We start from the raw sequence: 18706 nt of genomic DNA on the forward strand, positions 1-18706 counted from the left end.
GTCCCACCAAGATCAGGAAACATTGAACAAAATACGCAAAACAAAACTAGAATTAAATGAGATAATTGATAAAAAAAAACAAAATTCTTAGTACAAAGACTACGCCTACAAAATTATGAACATGGTAATAAATCCGGTCAATTTCTAGCAAACCAGCTAAAAATAAATAAAGAAAAAACAACTATATGTGCTGTTCAAGATTCATCTGGGAACACATTATATGAACCGATACAAATAAACAACATTTTCAGGGATTTCTATAAAACGTTGTATTCACCACAAATAAACCCATCTAAAAAAGAAATTGATCAGTTTTTGGACAACATAACTCTTCCAAAATTATTAGACTCTCAAGCAATGGCACTGGATTCACCACTGACACCAGGTGAACTCCAGGAAGCCCTGATAAGTATGCACAATAATAAGGCTCCAGGTCCAGACGGCTTTCCTGCAGAATTCTACAAAGAATTCTGGTCGATTCTAGCACCAGTTTTCTACAGAACGTTGTTGGAAATTAAAGAAAAGGGCAGACTTCCATCAAATATGAATTCTGCAAACATTAATCTCCTGCTAAAACCAGGCAAAGACCCTGTATATCCCTCAAGCTATCATCCAATATCCCTTATAAACGTAGACCTTAAAATAATCTGCAAAGCTCTCTCAAAGAGACTGGAGAAAATAACCCCCCTCTTAATTCATCCTGACCAAACTGGTTTCATAAAAGGTCGGCACTCATCAACAAATACACGTAGATTACTTAATTTGATAGACTACTCATACAGTAAAAACCTAGAAACTACAATATTCTCTTTAGACGCAGAAAAAGCATTCGACAGAGTTAACTGGAAATTTCTATTTGCAACTTTACACAAATTTGGTTTTGGATCCTCTTTCATAAACTGGTTAAAAATATTATATAATTCCCCAACAGCTTGTGTTAGAACAAATGACCAGACATCCTCCAGCTTCTGTCTCTTGAGGGGCACCAGGCAGGGATGCCCACTCTCCCCTTCACTGTTTGCAATTTTTATTGAACCACTAGCAGCAGCAATTAGACAGAATTCAGTAATTAAGGGCATAAAATGCAAGAACGTGGAACATAAAATCAGCCTTTATGCGGATGATGTGTTACTCTTTCTCCAAAATTCACAAACCAATATCTCTGGGGTGATTGAATTGATAAACTCTTTTGCAAGAATATCAGATTACTCAATTAACTGGTCAAAATCTACAGTTCTACCGATTAATTGCTCCCTCCATAATTCCTCTTCTACACCACTGCAATCGGGAAATATAAAATATTTAGGTATTAATGTTTCTCCCAAGCTTGCAGATCTAACTAAATTAAACCATATCCCACTTTTAAAGAAGGTAGAAGATGATCTGGCTAGTGTCTGTGAAGGTTCTCAGTCATCCAGGTCATCGTCTGGCTAGATGGAAATGTCTACCCATATCACTCATGGGAAGGGTTGCCGCTATAAAAATGATGGTCTTACCAAAAATAAATTATTTATTCTCAATGATCCCAACTAAACCGCCACAAGATTGGTTCAGATCTCTAGATTCATGTATGTCCAAATTCCTTTGGAAAAATAAACCCCCACGTATAAGCTTAAAAACACTACAAAAGACCAAGGATAGAGGAGGACTAGAACTGCCTAACTTTCAGCACTACTTCTTAGCCAACAGGCTTCAGTTTATCTCAGGATGGCTAAAACACACCCTCTTAGATGAACCTTGGCTAGATGTAGAACAAGCACTTTGCAATAATCTAGAGATCTCAGATCTACCATTTATCAGCTCAAACATCCAACGACATGAATGCTTTAAAAGCATCAACATCAGCTCTTCTCTGACAGCATGGTGGGAGTTTCTAAAATTGACAGCGTCTTCATTAATCCCATGCAAACGTACACCTATCTGGAACAACCCTGACATATTACAAAACAATAATATGATAAACTTTTCAGATTGGAGTGGTAAAGGAATCAAATATTTAGAACATATACTAGAAGGAACAGAATTTATTTCATTTGACAGACTAGTTACACAATATGGGATCAACAAGAAAAGATTTTTAGAATATCAACAAATTAAATCCATAGTAAAAAAGAAATTTAAACCGGGTCAAGTTGAAGTTCATAAGACCCTTATGAAAAGGACACCGAGGGAACAGTTTACCCTGCCCATGATAAATTACCGGGGCCCCGCCCTGGAGCCAGGCCCGGGGAGGGTGCCCGAGGGCGAGCGTCTGGTGGCCGGGCCTTAGTCCATGGGGCCCGGCCGGGCACAGCCCGAAGAGGAGACATGGGCCCATCCTCCCACAAGCCCACCACCCGCAGGAGGCGCCATAGGGGTCGGGTGCATTGTGTGCCGGGTGGCGGCCAGCAGCGGAGGCCCTGGCGGACTGACCCCCGGCTGCCAAGACTGGCAATAGGGACATGGAATGTCACCTCTCTGGTGGGGAAGGAGCCTGAGTTAGTGCGTGAGGTTGAGAGGTACCGGCTAGATATAGTCGGGCTCACCTCTACACATGGCTTGGGCTCTGGAACCAGTCTCCTGGAGAGGGGCTGGACTCTGTCTCAGTCTGGAGTTGCCCCTGGTGAGAGGCGGCGGGCTGGGGTGGGTATCCTAATATTCCCTCGGCTTGCTGCCGGTACGTTGGGGTTTTTCCCGGTGGACGAGAGGGTTTGTTCCCTGCGCCTTAGGGTCGGGGAACGGGTCCTGACTGTCATCTGCGCTTATGCGCCGAGTGGCAGTTCAGAGTACCAAGCCTTCTAAGAGTCCCTGGGTGGGGTGCTGGAAGGTGCTCCACCTGGAGACTCTGTTGTCCTGCTGGGAGACTTCAATGCTCACGTGGGTAACAACAGCGAGACCTGGAGGGGCGTGATTGGGAGGAACGGCCTCCCTGATCTGAACCCGAGCGGTGCTCTGTTATTGGACTTCTGTGCTAATCACAGTTTGGCCATAATGAACACCCTGTTCGAACATAAGAGTGTCCATAAGTGCACGTGGCACCAGGACGCTCTAGGCCGTAGGTCGATGATCGATTTTGTAATCGTATCAGCAGACCTGCGACCATATGTTCTGGACACTCGGGTAAAGAGAGGGGCTGAGCTGTCAACTGATCACCACCTGGTGGTGAGTTGGATCAGGTGGCGGGGGAGGACGCTGGACAGACCTGGTGCACCTAAACGCGTAGTGAGGGTGTGCTGGGAACGTCTAGCAGAGGCCCCAGTCCGCAAGATCTTCAACGCACACCTCCGGCAGAGCTTCAACAGCATTACGAGGGAGACTGGGGACATTGAGTCCGAATGGACCATGTTCAGCAGCTCCATTGCCGAAGCTGCTGCATTGAGCTGCGGCCGCAAGGTGGTTGGTGCCTGCCGTGGTGGTAATCCCCGAACCAAATGGTGGACACCAGAGGTGAAGGGAGCCACTAGGCTGAAGAAGGAGTCCTATCGGGCTTGGTTAGCCTGTGGGACTCCGGAGGCAGCCGACAGGTATCAACAGGCCAAGCGGAATGCGGCTCGGGCAGTGGCTGAAGCAAAAACTCTGGTGTGCTAGGAGTTCGGAGAGGCCATGGAAAAAGACTTTCAGACTGCCTCGAAGAGATTCTGGCAAACCGTCAGACGTCTCAGGAGGGGAAAGCGGTGCTCTACCTGCACTGTGATAGTGCTGGCGGAGCGCTGCTGACGTCGACTGAGAAAATTGTCAGGCGGTGGAAGGAATACTTCGAGGACCTCCTTAATCCCACTGACATGTCTTCCGAGGAGGAAGCAGAGTCTGGGGATGAGGGGAATGACCCGCCAATTTCCGGGGGCGAGGTCACTGAGGCAGTTAAACAACTCCTTGGTGGCAGAGCCCCTGGTGTTGATGAGGTCAAATTCAAATTCAAATTCAAATTCAAATTTTATTTGTCACACACACAACCATACACAGTATGACATGGGGGTGAAATGCTTGTAGCTGTACAATGCCCGACCATTAAATGACAGAAGAAAAGTTCTACAATATTTACAATTTACTACAAAAATTTACAAATTAACTTAGGAATTTACAGTAAAGGTCCGCCCCGAGTTCCTGAAGGCTCTGGACGTTGTAGGGCTGTCCTGGTTGACACGCCTCTGCAATGTTGCGTGGAGATCAGGGGCAGTACCTGTGGACTGGCAGACCGGGGTGGTGGTCCCCATCTTTAAGAAAGGGGACCGGAGGGTGTGTTCCAACTACAGGGGGATCACACTCCTCAGCCTCCCTGGGAAAGTCTATGCCAGGGTGCTGGAAAGGAGAGTTCGTCCGTTAGTCGAACCTCGGATACAGGAGGAACAATGCGGTTTTCGTCCTGGTCGCGGAACACTGGACCAGCTCTTTATCCTCTCCAGGATACTTGAGGGTGCATGGGAGTTTGCCCAACCAGTCTACATGTGTTTTGTGGACTTGGAGAAGGCATTCGACCGTGTCCCTCGGGGTGTCCTGTGGGAGGTGTTGCGGGAATATGGGGTGTCTGGCCCATTGCTACGGGCCATTCGATCCCTGTACAACCGTTGCAAGAGCTTGGTTCGCATCGCCGGCAATAAGTCGGACTCGTTCCCGGTGGGTGATGGGCTCCGCCAGGGCTGCCCTTTGTCTCCGGTTCTGTTCATAATTTTTATGGACAGGATTTCTAGGCGCAGCCAAGTGGCGGAGGGCTTTCGCTTTGGTGGCCTCAGAATCTCATCTCTGATTTTTGCAGATGATGTGGTTCTGTTGGCTTCATCGGGTGAGGGCCTCCAGCTCGCACTGGAACGGTTCGCAGCCGAGTGTGAAGCAGCGGGAATGAGGATCAGCACCTCCAAATCTGAGGCCATGGTTCTCAGCCGGAAAAGGGTGGAGTGCCCACTCCGGGTCGGGGATGAGTTCCTGCCCCAAGTGGAGGAGTTCAAGTATCTCGGGGTCTTGTTCGCGAGTGATGGGAGAAGGGAGCCGGAGATCGACAGACGGATTGGGGCTGCAGCTGCAGTAATGCCAGCCAGTTCAGAAGTTTTGGCGCGAGATATGTGAAGACTTATCGAAGTGTCTGAAATGTAACATTCCAACTTCCCCCTTAGTGTGTTTGTTGGGCAGCTTAGATAATGTCACTTCAGAAAAGAATATCGCCCATATGGTTTTCACTGCCCTATGCATAGCCAAGAAAACAGTCCTCATGAACTGGAAAAATAAAAATAATCTTAATTCTAACCAATATAGAAATTATCTATTAGATTACATTAGTCTTGATACAGCCTCTGCCACCACATCAGATCAATTGCTCTGGGCTCCTTTGATCAGCTCCATCACCTAGTGGGGGTGGGGGGTCATAGATTGGTCCCACCTTCGCTGTTGTGATTGGTGTGGGGGTAGGGACAGGCTTAGGGCGTCGGGGGATTCCCCGGAGGTATCTTCCTTGGGGGGCTGAACCCGGGGTAGCGGTCATGTCCGGTTAGGGGCTCTGTTGGCTCTCAGGTGACTGTTTCTTCGTGGCTGCGTGCAGCGGGGCTAGGGGAGGGTCTGTGCTGACTAGGGATGGGTACCGGTGTCCGGTGCCATGATGGCACCGGTTCTGACATAAACGGTAGTAACCAGACCGAAAAGCAGTGCACATTTCGGTGCTTTATTTCGGTGCTTTTTTTTCCTGAGCTGTGATACTATTCTAGCCAATCATTTTACGTTTCCGAGGATAGTAGGCGGGGTCAGGTATGTACGTTCTGTTAGAGCAGAGCTACAGATTAAAAATGTCCAAGGCGAAGCGGTCAAAAGTCTGGCTGTACTTCACAGCAAAATATGCAAACTCAGCAGCCTGCAACAAGTGCCTTAAGCTGATACTGTGATACTGTCAAAGGAGGTAACACCAAGAATCCGATTAAACAGCTGGCGACGCATAGCGTTTTTTTTAAAAGCCGAGAAATGCGCCGTATTTGATAGCTTGCTGCGAGACCTCACACCGTGCACGTCGGGTGGGTTGCCAGTTATCGGACCCGGAGCAACATCCCCCAAAAACCCGAAGAATAGAGTCCTGGCCCCTAGCCCTGCCAGTGTAGCAGAAATGATGACGGATGATGATGCAGTTCTTCTCTGCGTGAGTAGCTTCATGTTGTTCGTGTATAATTTACGTTGAGTAGGCTAACCACGTTATTACATTAATGCATGTAAGGTGAACTAACAAACATCATCATAGCTACATGCGGCTGTCTTCTTGTTTGATGGCAGATACTCCCTTCACCCTGGCCAAAAAGGCTAAAATGACCAAAGAAAAAGTGGGAAACAGTTAAACATGAGAGGTTTTTGGACAAAGTTTGTGTTTTTTCCATTGTTTAAGCACTGCTTCCAGCCAAGAGTGATGCCATATATGCCACATAGCTGCAGAAAAGGCACACATTGTTATCTTTTTACAAAAAAAACCAGCTGAACATGAGAGGTTTTTGGACAAAGTTTGTGTTCTCCATTCTTTAAGCACCGGTTCGAGCACCGTTTAAGCACCGGCACCGTTTCAAAAGTACCGATTTGGCACCGGTATCGGATAAAACCTAAATCCCTAGTGCTGACGGACGTGGGTTACTGACCTGGTAGCCTGGCTGCCCCTGGGTGGGTCCAGGGCGGGTGTGGGGTTCTGGGGGGTGCGCCGTCTCTGGGCTGGGGCCCTGGCCGGGCCTCGGGGGCTTGGGTCCTGGTTGATGTGTTGCCGGGGTTGTGGGCGGGTGGGTGTATGGGGGCCCAGCCCTGGCGCAGGGTGCTGCCAGTGCATCGAGCCACCTGGGGAGGCTCGTCAACTGGTGGGGGAGATTGTCACATCTTGCAGGAGCTTTCCTCTTTTCAGGAACTCTCTCTGCAGGAGGGGGAGATACAGGAGAGGTGGAGGAAGATCTCAGCCTGGGCGTCTATTGTCTTGTGTAGTCTGGAAGATGAGTGGATGACGGGGTGGGTGCAGTTCTCTGTGGTGGGGTCGGGTGGGCTGTCCCGGGCTCTTTGGGGCCAGGCGGCGCTGCTGAACTGGGCCCTGGTCCGGATGGGGGGGGGGGGGGGGGGGTGTGTCACTTGCCCCTCCCTTCCTTCGCTCCCCATCTCCAGCTGCCTCCCTCTTCCCGCTCCACCACAATCACCCACACATGCAGGGCCTTGGAGTAGGGGTATGTCACCAGGGTGCAGAGGAGGCTACTCCCCCCCCCCCCCCCTCTGTCCCCTTCTGGCTGCCTCTGCCTCAATTTTATCCCACAACTTAGACATTCACATTACTCACACTCTCATTACACATACATATAGGATCTTGAGGGTGGGCACGCTACACAGAATACAAAAGACCATCAGGGTGTACACGTCACCCCTGGCGTCGTTGCCCACCTCTCAATGTTAAATACACGTAGACACTGAGGGCTGTCAGGAGGGACCATGCGCTTACCTGCTGCTCTCTGGCAGGTAGCTCCATGCCCTCTTGGGTTTTAAATGCACCTTAGAACACACATGCATCAACACTACATATGAGCGGGCGGAGGGAGGTTTGGAGTCTTCACACACCCTCATTCTCTGTGGCCTGTTGGAGCGGGGGGGCTAGGAGGAGGAGTTCGCCATCCAATTGGGGTCTGGAATGTGGGGCCTCCCTGCTGCTCCAGAGTCGGGCGGTCTGCTTCTCCCCACCGCAGGGAAAAGGGTAACACCACCTGGGTCTGGGTGCAGTTTCCCCCTCCAGGGGCAAGGGTACCTAGACCTGGTTCTTAGAGTACGCTTGGGGAGTGTGATTGTGTGTACAGCGTCTCTTTATGTCTGTCTCCACGTTGGTTGAGTGTTGAGTAATTGCATATGAGAGCATGAGGGTGGGAATGGATGTTTGTATCTGTGTGTGCCTGTATGTCTGTGGTTGGGTATCAGACGCCACCTCTCTGGGGACATCTCAGGCCCTCTAAAGTATGGAGGCCTATCCCCCCCACAGACATCGGTGAGTTGGTGGTTCTTTGTGTCTGGGGATGGGCGTCCAGGTACACACCGGCTCACTCCTTGGTGGCTGCTTATCGGGGCCTGGAGCCTGGGGCTCGCTCGGGCCACTTCGGGGGTGGGGTGCCCTCAGCCTCGGCCTGGGGCTCGGTCACTCAGGCACGGCTGGCTGCCAGCGGAGCTCACGGGCGCGTCACTGCAACTCCCCCTGGCTTCTGCTCCGCGGCTGCTGAGTGAGCCCTTATCTGGGACTCTCCTCAGCTCTTTCTGGGACAGTGGCGCAGCTGCCCCTCTGTTGGTCTTCCTTGGTCTCTTGTGTTCTGGGGGCCTCTGGATGTCTGGAGTTTTGATCTCCTCCATACCTGCTTCATGCCCTGGAGGACGGGGCTGTGCCCCCCCCACACCCTCTAGCAGATCATTACATGAAGGAACCTTTTAAAAAAACAAGCGCGTCCATGCTCACAGGTGTACACACGGGTGATCACACCCACAAACTACACCCTTTTTGGCTCCTACCTCAAAGCACACTGTGTGCTGTCGATCTTATGTGCTGCACAATAATGTTTAATATTTAGTATTTACTGTCATATTCCCATATATCATCGTGATGTTGTTTATTATATTGCTCTCTTTTTCTTTGCTTGTTTTCTCTTTTTTCTCTCTCCACAGGTCATCCAGGTGATTGACATATGTATTTTTTGTCTGCTTATTTTGTTGGTTTTTGTTTTTTGCCCTTCTCCCCCATCCCTCTTCCTTGCTGTTTTTCTTTCCCTCTTTTTTTCTCCCCTTTCTTTTCCCCAGTCAAGCCTGTCGCGTATTTAGCAAGTGAAAATAAAATAAAATAAACAATAAAAGGTGAATCAAATAGACCAATACGGCAAAGCTGGGATGGTCCATTTGGTAAAGTAAATCCGTTGGCATCTTTCTTTGCCTTTAGACAATAATTCTGATGGCAAAAGAACCAAATGGGACAGGAAAAAAAAAAAAAAAAAAAAAAAAAAAAAAAAGGAAACAAGGACCCGTTTTACTCAGCATTTGTCCGGTCCTAACATAGCAAAGGTCACACACTGGACCATGTTTTTACTTTGGGTTTAAATATGCATTTTAATTGCTCTGAGAACATTTTTATTTCTGATCACCATGTTATTGTTTTTAACAAGTCTTTTAATGAGGTTTAGTCCCCTGTTCAACGGATGGTTAGCTCTCGTATCTTAGATTCCTCTACAGCGGAGAAATTTGCGGATGCTTTAACTTACAGCTGTCTCCTCATAATGGTGTTGATTTCTCAACCAGTCTTTTTAATAATTATTGGCTCTCTATTTTAGATTAAATTTGTCCGGTTAAAACGAGTACAGTTTCTGCCTGCAAATCTCCTCCTTGGCTAAATGACAGTGTTCGCTGCCTAAAACCTGATTGTTGTGAAGCGGAGCACAGGTGGAGGAAAACTCAGATTAACTCAAATGTTTATCTCCTCTATCTAAAGGACCTTTTAGCTTCTTTAAATAATGCTATCAGAGATGCGAGGGCTGCCCATTTCTCACACTTGGTTACAAAGAGCAGAGGCAATCCTAAGGTGCTACTCAACACTATTAGTGACATTGTTACTCATGCCCCTGTTTCATCTAATGACTGTGACAATTTTCTTTAGTGTTTTGCTTGGAAAGATTAATAACATAAGAATGAATTTTTCACATTCAGCACCTGTTATGTCGATCTCCACCCCATTTAGGCCGGTCATTTTGGATACTTTCTCTCCTGTTTCACTACCTGAGATGATAAAACTAGTGAATTCAGTGAAATCATCCTCTTGTCCTCTTGACATTGTACCTGCATCATTATTCAGAAATGTCTTCCAGGCTTATTGGTCCATCTGTACTCACTCTAATCAACTCTTCACTGGCATCTGGTATAGTTCCGGTTTATTTTAAAAATGCTGCTATTCTCCCACTCAAAAAACCTCAGCTAGACCCCTCTCTTTGGAGCAGCTATAGACGAATCTCTAAATTACCATTAATTGCTGAGCTTCTAGAAAAGGTTGTGGCAAAGCAACTTATAGTGGCTCTGGAAAAACATAGCATTTGGAATAAGTTTCAGTCCGGCTTTCGCAGAGCTCACTCCACGGACTCAGCCCTTCTTAGAGTCTCAAATGACATTTAAATGAGTAATGATGCAGGAAAATGCTCTGTCCTACTTATGTTGGACCTCACGTCGTCTTTTGACACTGTTGACCACCATATCCTCTTTGAAAGGCTTAAACATTGAGTTGGTGTGTTTGGAACTGCCTTAGAGTGGTTCTCCTCATATCTACATCACCGATCCTTCTCTGTGATTGTCTCCGATTCTAGGTCATCCTCTACCTCCCTTACTTGTGGTGTCCCTCAGGGTTCGGTTTTGGGGCCTTTGTTTTTAATATATCTTCTCCCCCTCCAGCATATAATGGGCTCTTTCGAGGACATTTCTTATCACTGTTATGCTGATGATATTCAGTTGTACATCATTAAGCCCCATGATTTATCTAACCTTCAGTTTCTGAATGGTTGCTTAGATTCGATCAAACGTTGGATGGCTGCAAATTTCCTCCAACTCAATGAGGGGAAAACTGAAGTCCTCATATGCGCTCTGGACAGATTTTTATCCCAGACAGTGAAAGCCCTTGGTCCTCTCTCAGTGTATGTTAAATCCTCTATCAGGAATTTAGGTGTCACTTTTGACTAGACTCATACATTGGATGGGCATGTGAATTTTCTGGTTTGGTCTTGTTTTTATCATTTAAGAAATGTGGCTTAAGCCCTATTTTATCTCGCTCTGAACTGGAGATTGCTATACATGCATTTATTTCCTCACACTTTGATTATTGTAACTCGCTGCTTATGTGTCTAAGCAACGGTTCTCTGAATCGCCTGCAGGTTGTGCAAAACGCTGCAGCTAGGCTTTTGATAAAATCCTCTAAGTATTCTCATGTGCCACCATTGCTATCTCAGCTACACACACTTCTGGTTGAATTTAGAGTCCATTTTAAGATCCTGGTCTTGACTTTTAGAGCTTTGCATGGACTATATAGTTACTATAATACAGTAATGGACTTCTATACATTTTACATCAGATTAAAACTTTGGTTGTAAGATTCAGATTCAATTATTTATTAAAAGCTCGACATTTTAAATGAGAATAAGAAAGAAAAGTATGTCTTTGTGCCCCCTTTTCCCTATTCATGCCCTATCGGCCCCCCTGGCTAAATTTTGCTAGATCCGCCCCTGCACAGTTACCAGCCGTCAGCTACGTAGAAAAAGATCCTGGTGTAGAAAAGTCCAGTATTATAGAATGAAACAAAAGATCAAAACCTGTTTTCAGTCCCAAACATTTATTTGAGAAATAAACATACAGTATATGTATATACCTCACCGACAGACCACAGTACGTCAGGCTGAAGGACATCACGTCTGACACTGTGGTCAGCAGCACAGGAGCACCACAGGGAACTGTGCTGTCCCCTCTTCTCTTCACCCTGTACACCTCTGACTTCTGCTACAACTCTGAATTATGCCATATTCAAAAGTTTGCAGATGACACGGCCATCATGGGGTGTATCTGGGATGATCAGGAAGAGGAGTACAGAAGTCTGGTGAGGAACTTTGTCGCATGGAGTCACACAAACCACCTGCAACTCAACACCTCAAAGACTAAGGAACTGGTTGTGGACTTCGGGAGGTCCAGAGAAGGTCCACTGCCGGTTCAGATAGAGGGGGAGGAGGTGGAGGTGGTCAACAAGTACAAGTACCTCGGGCTGTGGGTGGACAATAAACTGGACTGGTCATGCAACACAGAGCACCTGTATAAAAAAGCCCAAAGCCGACTGTACTTCCTCAGGAGGCTGAGGTCTTTTAACATCTGCAGGAAGCTCCTGAGGATGTTTTACCAGTCGGTGGTTGCTGGAGTACTTTTCTATGCTGTGGTGTGCAGGGGGAGCAGCACAGCAAAGAGGGACTCATCCAGGCTGGAGAAACTGATCAGGAGGGCTAGCTCTGTGGTCGGCATGAAGCTGGACACTCTGGTGACAGTGGCAGAGAAAAGGACATTAAAGAAACTGCTGGACATTATGAACAATGCTGGGCATCCTCTGCACACGGCCATTAACAACCAGAAGAGTCTGTTCAGTGACAGGTTGCTTCTCCCAAAGACAAGAACTAACAGACTTAAAAACTCCTTTGTCCCACACGCCATCAGACTGTTTAACTCCTCTCTGGAGGGGAGAGGGAGGGGAAACAGGAGGACAAAGGAGGGGGGAACAACTAAGCTGTAGTGCCTCTGCACCTCACTGTACAATACCTTGTGCAATACTTTTTGTAAATAGTCAACAGTGCAATAGACTCAATACTTGAAATGTGCAATTCACTTGTATTTTTATTTTTTATTCCTATTTATTCTATTTATCCCCTTTGTATATTTTATTTATATTTGTCTCTGTATTTATATATGTGTGTGTGTGTGTGTATGTATATATATATATATATATATATATATATATATATAACAATTCTGTAACTGTAACTTCGGTCGTTGCTGTGCTTTTTGGAAGTCGAATTTCCCAGAGGAACCCACCCGAGGGATTAATAAAGTTCTATCTTATCTTATCTTATCTTATGTGTTTTCCTATAAATAATAATGACAGATTTTAGAACTAATGAATTTAACTTTAAGCTTAATTGCTTAATTTAAGCTTAATGCACCTTATAAATCCGGTGCGCTGTATGGTCAAAAAATAAGGTAACTTTTACCTTCCTATAGCATGTCCAGAAGTTCAACGTTTTTTGTGTGGTGGTTATCTTCCTCTGCCTTTTGGGTGCTACCGCAAACACTGCTAGTGATCGATGTAGCGATTCTGTACTGTACAGGATAGATGGCACGGAGAAGATTGACAATGACCTACAGCAGATCAGGATGCAGAACACAATGTACTGTTGACATGCTGTGTAGGTGCGTACTTGACTAGTTGATATTGACATCTGGCTTTGACTATTGTTCACCTGTAGTTTGAACACTGAACCTTTGCCTGTTTAAATCATAAGAACTGTCACTATACAGAGATGTGCTTCTGATTTTGTAATGCCGTTCTGCTTGTGTTAAGTGATGTAAATAACCAATCGATCTACACTCTTCAAACATCAAAACTGATATTTGATTTTATTTAAGACATAGCAATGGTGAGTGTTCCCACCCTCTGCTCTTTGTAACTTAACGTGATCTTTCCATTTTTGTGTTTTGGACATGATGTTGGAGTCCACCATCACAGTAGCAATTGACCACAAGATAAAGCTACCGGAAATGCACAACTCTACATCTGGTCTTAAAACAGGAATTTCTCGTGCACAGGGTCTATTGTACATTTCAATGTTTTTCCAAATTACTACCTGTCTCCGATCTGTCTTCCCATGTGATGTCTGTGCTATGTATGTATGGCCGGGGGGTCTAATTTCACTGCAGGTGCAAACAACTAAAGTTGAGCAAAGGTAGTATGCCAAGGGTGCCACACTGGGGTTTAAAAAAAACAAACAAAACAAGCAAAACAAAACACAGGCACAAGCTTCAGTTGCTCATGGCAACCTGCAGCCACATTACTTACAGCACAACTAGTCACAGCCCCACCACAACCAGGTCCAGCAGCACCACAAGCTGCACCTGCACCAGTATCCACTGTAGCTCAAAAGACTACAGCAGCACCACTGGCATCAGTTACATCACCACCAGTGGCCACCCCACAACCATCTCAAGGCCCAAAAGCTATAGCACCAACAGTATCACATCCATGGAGCTACAGCACAGGAAGAAAACTCATCAACAGAACCAGCCCCAAGTGCTACAGCACCAGCATGCGCTACAGCTCCACAATCCAAATCACAAACAGCAGCAGACCCAGATTCAAAAGGTACACCCCCACAAGCCTCAGCTGCACAGGTTAGAGCACCACCAGCATCAACTACTCCCCAGACACAGTACAACCAGTGAGACCATCACCAGCAACAGCCTCACAAGCTACAACTGCGCCACCTCAAAAATATTTCATTTCATTTCTTTATTTATTTCACACATGGTTCAACAGTGTTTCTTCATATACTCAAGCTGTTGCTGAAAAATGTAAAACAAACAAACAAAAAAAAGTAGGTAGAATAAAATCTATTTGCTTAAAAAGCACTTTTTTCCTACGACACTCAATGTTACATTACTCTTTAGATCATGGCATCGCATATTTTTAGGGGAAGAACTTTGTGCCATCAGAAACGGAATTTAAAATCCAATATATTGGTTTAAAAATGATCATCACTAAACTGAAAGTTATATTTTGAAATAAATAAATTAATGTTATATTAATTTAATTTGAAATTGTATTCCATTCTTCTTTAAATTTAACTTCTGATTGCTTTCATTTCACTTTGCACCATTCAATTGCAGTTCTTAAATTCAGTTTTTGGGTCACACATCCGGGTCCTTCGTGAAAACCCAGAGTAATCGAGTGCAGGTTAATTGAACTACGTTGTACCTGCGGACCCAGAGTTACTGAGCGGACCTACATCATCTTGAGCTGGAGAGGGGCACAGATCATGTATTCAGCAGTCATTTGTCATGTCAAATAACCGTCAGATAACTACCCTAACCCTGCAGATCAGTAACAAGCCTACAGAAACGGAGCTGGGCAAGTAGCTCCTCCTCTTTGCGCACTCTACATTTTTACGTTTTGATTTCTACTTTGGCACAACCCCGGCACAAATGCTTCGAACACGTCAGTGTTTCATTAAACATAGCTTTGTCCATCACTAGGGATGAAAAAGTCTGTGCGAATCATGCAGTAACGAGCTTTATCTTGAACATCTGTTATATAAGTAATATGGAAAGCACAACTAAAACATAAAACGATCACACCAAGGGTACTCACCACAGACACGAAGTAATCCTTTGAGGTAGTTTTGACTTCTCTGTGAGGTAAGAATGCGTTTTCTTCCACAGTCAAACTTTCTTCTTTTTCTTCGTTGGGGTTTGGCAGGCTAGACGCAACAATACTGCATTGCTTTCATCTACTATTGGTTCTTCCTAAATAAATAAACTTTGAGTTTACTTCAGGCGAGTGAGACGTTACATATCGAGGGTGTGGCTTGTTGGAAGTCAGGGCCCTGAAAATAAGAACAGAAAATAAGCATACTTAAAATAGCTACTTTATATTTATTTATTATTAGTTTTAACACACCACGGAAGTCTGCTTTTCGTACCATTTTAGACGAAAGGAGGAAAAAGTGCTCGAATCTAATTTAATTATTTTGCGCGAGACTTCTCCTACTATGGCAATGAATATTGGAGACCACATTAATGCCTGACCATAAAGTCGAAAGTTAAAAGACTTTTCGAGACAGACCCCGTAAAGTTACAGGAGGATAAAAATAATTATCAGGAAGAACTAAAACATCACTACTTCCACGTCTAAGGCTGTGTCCCAATTCAGGGTCTGCACGCTTGAAGTACGCATTTTGAGTGCGATTACGTCACCGCCACGCGACGACAGCTGTCCCAATTGAAATGTACTTCAATTTTTTTATTTAATTTTTTACTTTATTTAAGAAACAATGAGTATACAACATACGAACAGATGAAGTATACAAAACAACAGAACATGAACACACAAAGCCAGGGGTAAAAAGAACAAAGTAACAATTATAAGAATACACGCAAAAATTCACATATACATATTGTTTTGAGAGCCTTTTTGTTGGTGGAGTCTGATATTGATCGTATGTACATTTCCACATCCTTAAAAAAAGACAGAAATATGGTATTTTGTTAGTAAACATTATTATTACATTACATTACATTTATGGATAAAAAATTTAGCTAAAAGTATTAACAAATTTATCATAAAAAAACATTTATCATACTTCTTGGCGAACTTAAAGAAACAGAATAAAACATTTTCCCATCGTAAAGAAAACTCCCTTAATAATAACAATATCAATATCAATAACAATAACAAACCTGCTAAATTCCTTCCAGAATCTCTGTGTAAAAGAACAGTACCAAAAAAGATGTGTCACAGTTTCTGGATGATCCCCACAGAAAGTACAATTAGTATTTATGTCCCTTTTAAATTTGACCATATAGTGACTGGCTGGATAACATTTATGTAGAATTTTAAATGAGACTTGTTTCACCTTATTTACAATCAAATATTTATGGGGGACCATCCAGACTGTCTTCCACTTGATATCTGGAACATATCGGTTCCAATAAGATGTTATATATGGGAGAGAGACGATATCTTCTTGGAATAAACTACGTATTCTCTTATTGCTGTTACCAAGTTCCTGTGAAAAGCAGATTTTTCCTATTGGTGACTCAGCTGGATCAGGGAGAGTGACTGAGGTAGATATTGAGCTGTCAGTGTTTTTATATAACATTAAAGTCCCTGAGGGTATGGCACCAAGCACCATTGAGAATTCCTGAACACTGATTGGAAAATGATATAGTGCAATAAAGTGGTTGTAAGTAAGTAGTTGTCCCTCTTTATTAACCAGCTGAGCCACCAATAGGATCCCATTTTGGAGCCAAGTTTCCAGGAAAAGTGATTTATTTTTCTATAAAATATCTCTGTTGTTCCAGATAAGGTATTTGTGAGGTGAGAAGTTGTGTTTATAAATTAGGGTCCACGCTAAGAGGACCTGCTTATGGAAGGATGAAAGCTTTACAGGGAGTTTCTCAACATTGTAATTACAATTTAAAATAAAATTAAAGCCACCAAAATGAGAGAAAATATGATATGGTATAAAGTTCCAGATAGAGGTAGGGTTTTTAAGAAAATGTTTGGCCCAATTAATTTTGAAAGTGTTATTTAAAGTAGAAAAGTCTAAGACGTTAAGCCCACCTGATTCGTACTTATTCATCACAACAGTTTTTCTAATATAGTGCGTACGGTTTTTCCATATAAAATTAAAGAGCATACGGTCAATATCTTTACTACTTTTCTTATCCAGATGTAAGGAGAGAGCAGCATATGTTCATCGGGATATCCCTTCAGCTTTAGTAATTAACACAAGTCCCTTTGCAGCCACTGGTTGAACTTTTTTAGGGTTTTCTGTATAATTGGAGTGAAGTTTGAAGAGCATCTTGATTTTTGGTCTTTGGATATTAACAGTCCCAAGTATGTGACTTCTTGTTTAACAGAAATATTACAGATAGTATTTGCAAGGCAGTCTTTAATTGCTAGTAACTCCCACTTTTTTAGATTTAGGCATAAACCAGAGGCCTCAGAGAAATCACTAATCACAGTAAGGGCTGGTGGGATTTGGTTTGCATTCTTCAAGAAGAGTGTGGTGTCATCGGCTAACTGGCTGATGACGAGCTCCTTATCAGCTATGGTGATTCCTTGTACAACACTGTTTGAAATATTAGTTGCAAGAATTTGTGTACAAAGTAAAGAAGTGTACTTCAATTGCGTACTCCAAATGTATGTATGTGTATAAATGTATGTGTGTGTATATGTATGTATGTGTGTATGTGTGTGTGTGTGTGTGTATATTTGTGAGACTGGTAAACTTACCTTTGTTCGTACGATGGTCTTTCGTTCTACACGGTGCATTTCAAGGTCCTGTACCCATCCGTCGGTAAACTGTACCTGGGCTTGTTGCAGTGACCTGACGTTACTAAACTTCATGAGTGTATGCACTCACTCCAAGAACCGTATCATTATAAATCTGAGCGTGGTGAAGTTGGGCAGCACGCTAACGTCTTTTGTCCACTCTGTGTGCTCGTAAGGGTCTGACCCTTTCACTCTGATTTTTTTTCCTCGTATCTTTGACTTTTCATCAAGTCTGTCTTTGTACGGAGCGACATTGTTCTCCTTCGTTTTGTACATAATTTTTTGGGGGAACAAAGAAAAAGCAAGAAGGTATTGGAACCGCAGAAAGAACGTTTTGCGGTGCTGCAAATGCTTGCATTTGATGCATTGGTTTGATTGTTTTGCCACGAGTTCCCGGCATGCAATGTGCGAAAGTCACGTGGTCTGTCAGTCTCTATTGGGACACAACCTGTTTGTATGTCATGGAGGCCGAGTAAACTGGATACGCACTCCATGCGCAGCGAATTGTATGGTGGCGCTGAGAGGCCAAACGAACTGCAACTGAAGAAAACACCAGCACAACAAAAGCACAAGGGAAGTGTTTCTGAGGAGACAATAACCCGACGGACCAGTTGCAGGAACCCAAAACATTTTTTTTAAAATTATTGTTGTCAAACAAAATACTAATTACAGCGCTTATTTTACATGTCTACAAAAATTATATACAGGTATAAGCAGTTAAGAACAGAGGCGGAGTCAGACATTTTATACACCCCAGGCTTAGCCCTAAACGGTAGTTTGCGTGTGTGTGTGTGTGGGGGGGGGGGGGGGGGGGGTGAAATGACTGAAAGATTTATTAGGCTGTGTTTTGAGTTTTGTTCAAAAAAGAATGACTTCATATAGGAAAAAAAAAGTATCACATATGCAGGACACCTTAAACTAGTTTTTTTTATTAAGCAGCAAGGCAGAACAAAATCAGGGCTGTATCAAGACACGAGAACTAAACCACAATTCAACCAGACCCAGAACTGATCCGGAATTAAAACAGGACTACAACAGTTCAATATCAGGACTACTGAGGATTTAACCAAGACAGAACCAGAATCAAAATGTATTTATATAGCACATTTCACAGATAAAAATCACAAAGTGCTTTACAATAAGATCAGA

The 18706-nt window shown here is 44.2% G+C and overlaps 2 protein-coding genes across 2 annotated transcripts in view; one reads left to right on the plus strand and one right to left on the minus strand.

Moving 5' to 3' along the window:
• Window positions 1-15077, minus strand: part of LOC112430827 (uncharacterized) — a 33815-nt gene extending 18738 nt beyond the window's left edge. The window contains exon 1 of the mRNA XM_076876649.1: window positions 14870-15077. The gene's annotated coding sequence lies outside the window, so the exon portion shown is untranslated. The remainder of the gene's footprint in view (window positions 1-14869) is intronic.
• LOC112430831 (NACHT, LRR and PYD domains-containing protein 12-like) overlaps window positions 14892-18706 on the plus strand; it is a 61558-nt gene continuing 57743 nt past the window's right edge. The window contains exon 1 of the mRNA XM_076876653.1: window positions 14892-14916. The gene's annotated coding sequence lies outside the window, so the exon portion shown is untranslated. The remainder of the gene's footprint in view (window positions 14917-18706) is intronic.

This window comes from Maylandia zebra, linkage group LG18, assembly GCF_041146795.1.
Source record: "Maylandia zebra isolate NMK-2024a linkage group LG18, Mzebra_GT3a, whole genome shotgun sequence".
NCBI classification, from domain to species: Eukaryota; Metazoa; Chordata; class Actinopteri; order Cichliformes; family Cichlidae; genus Maylandia; species Maylandia zebra.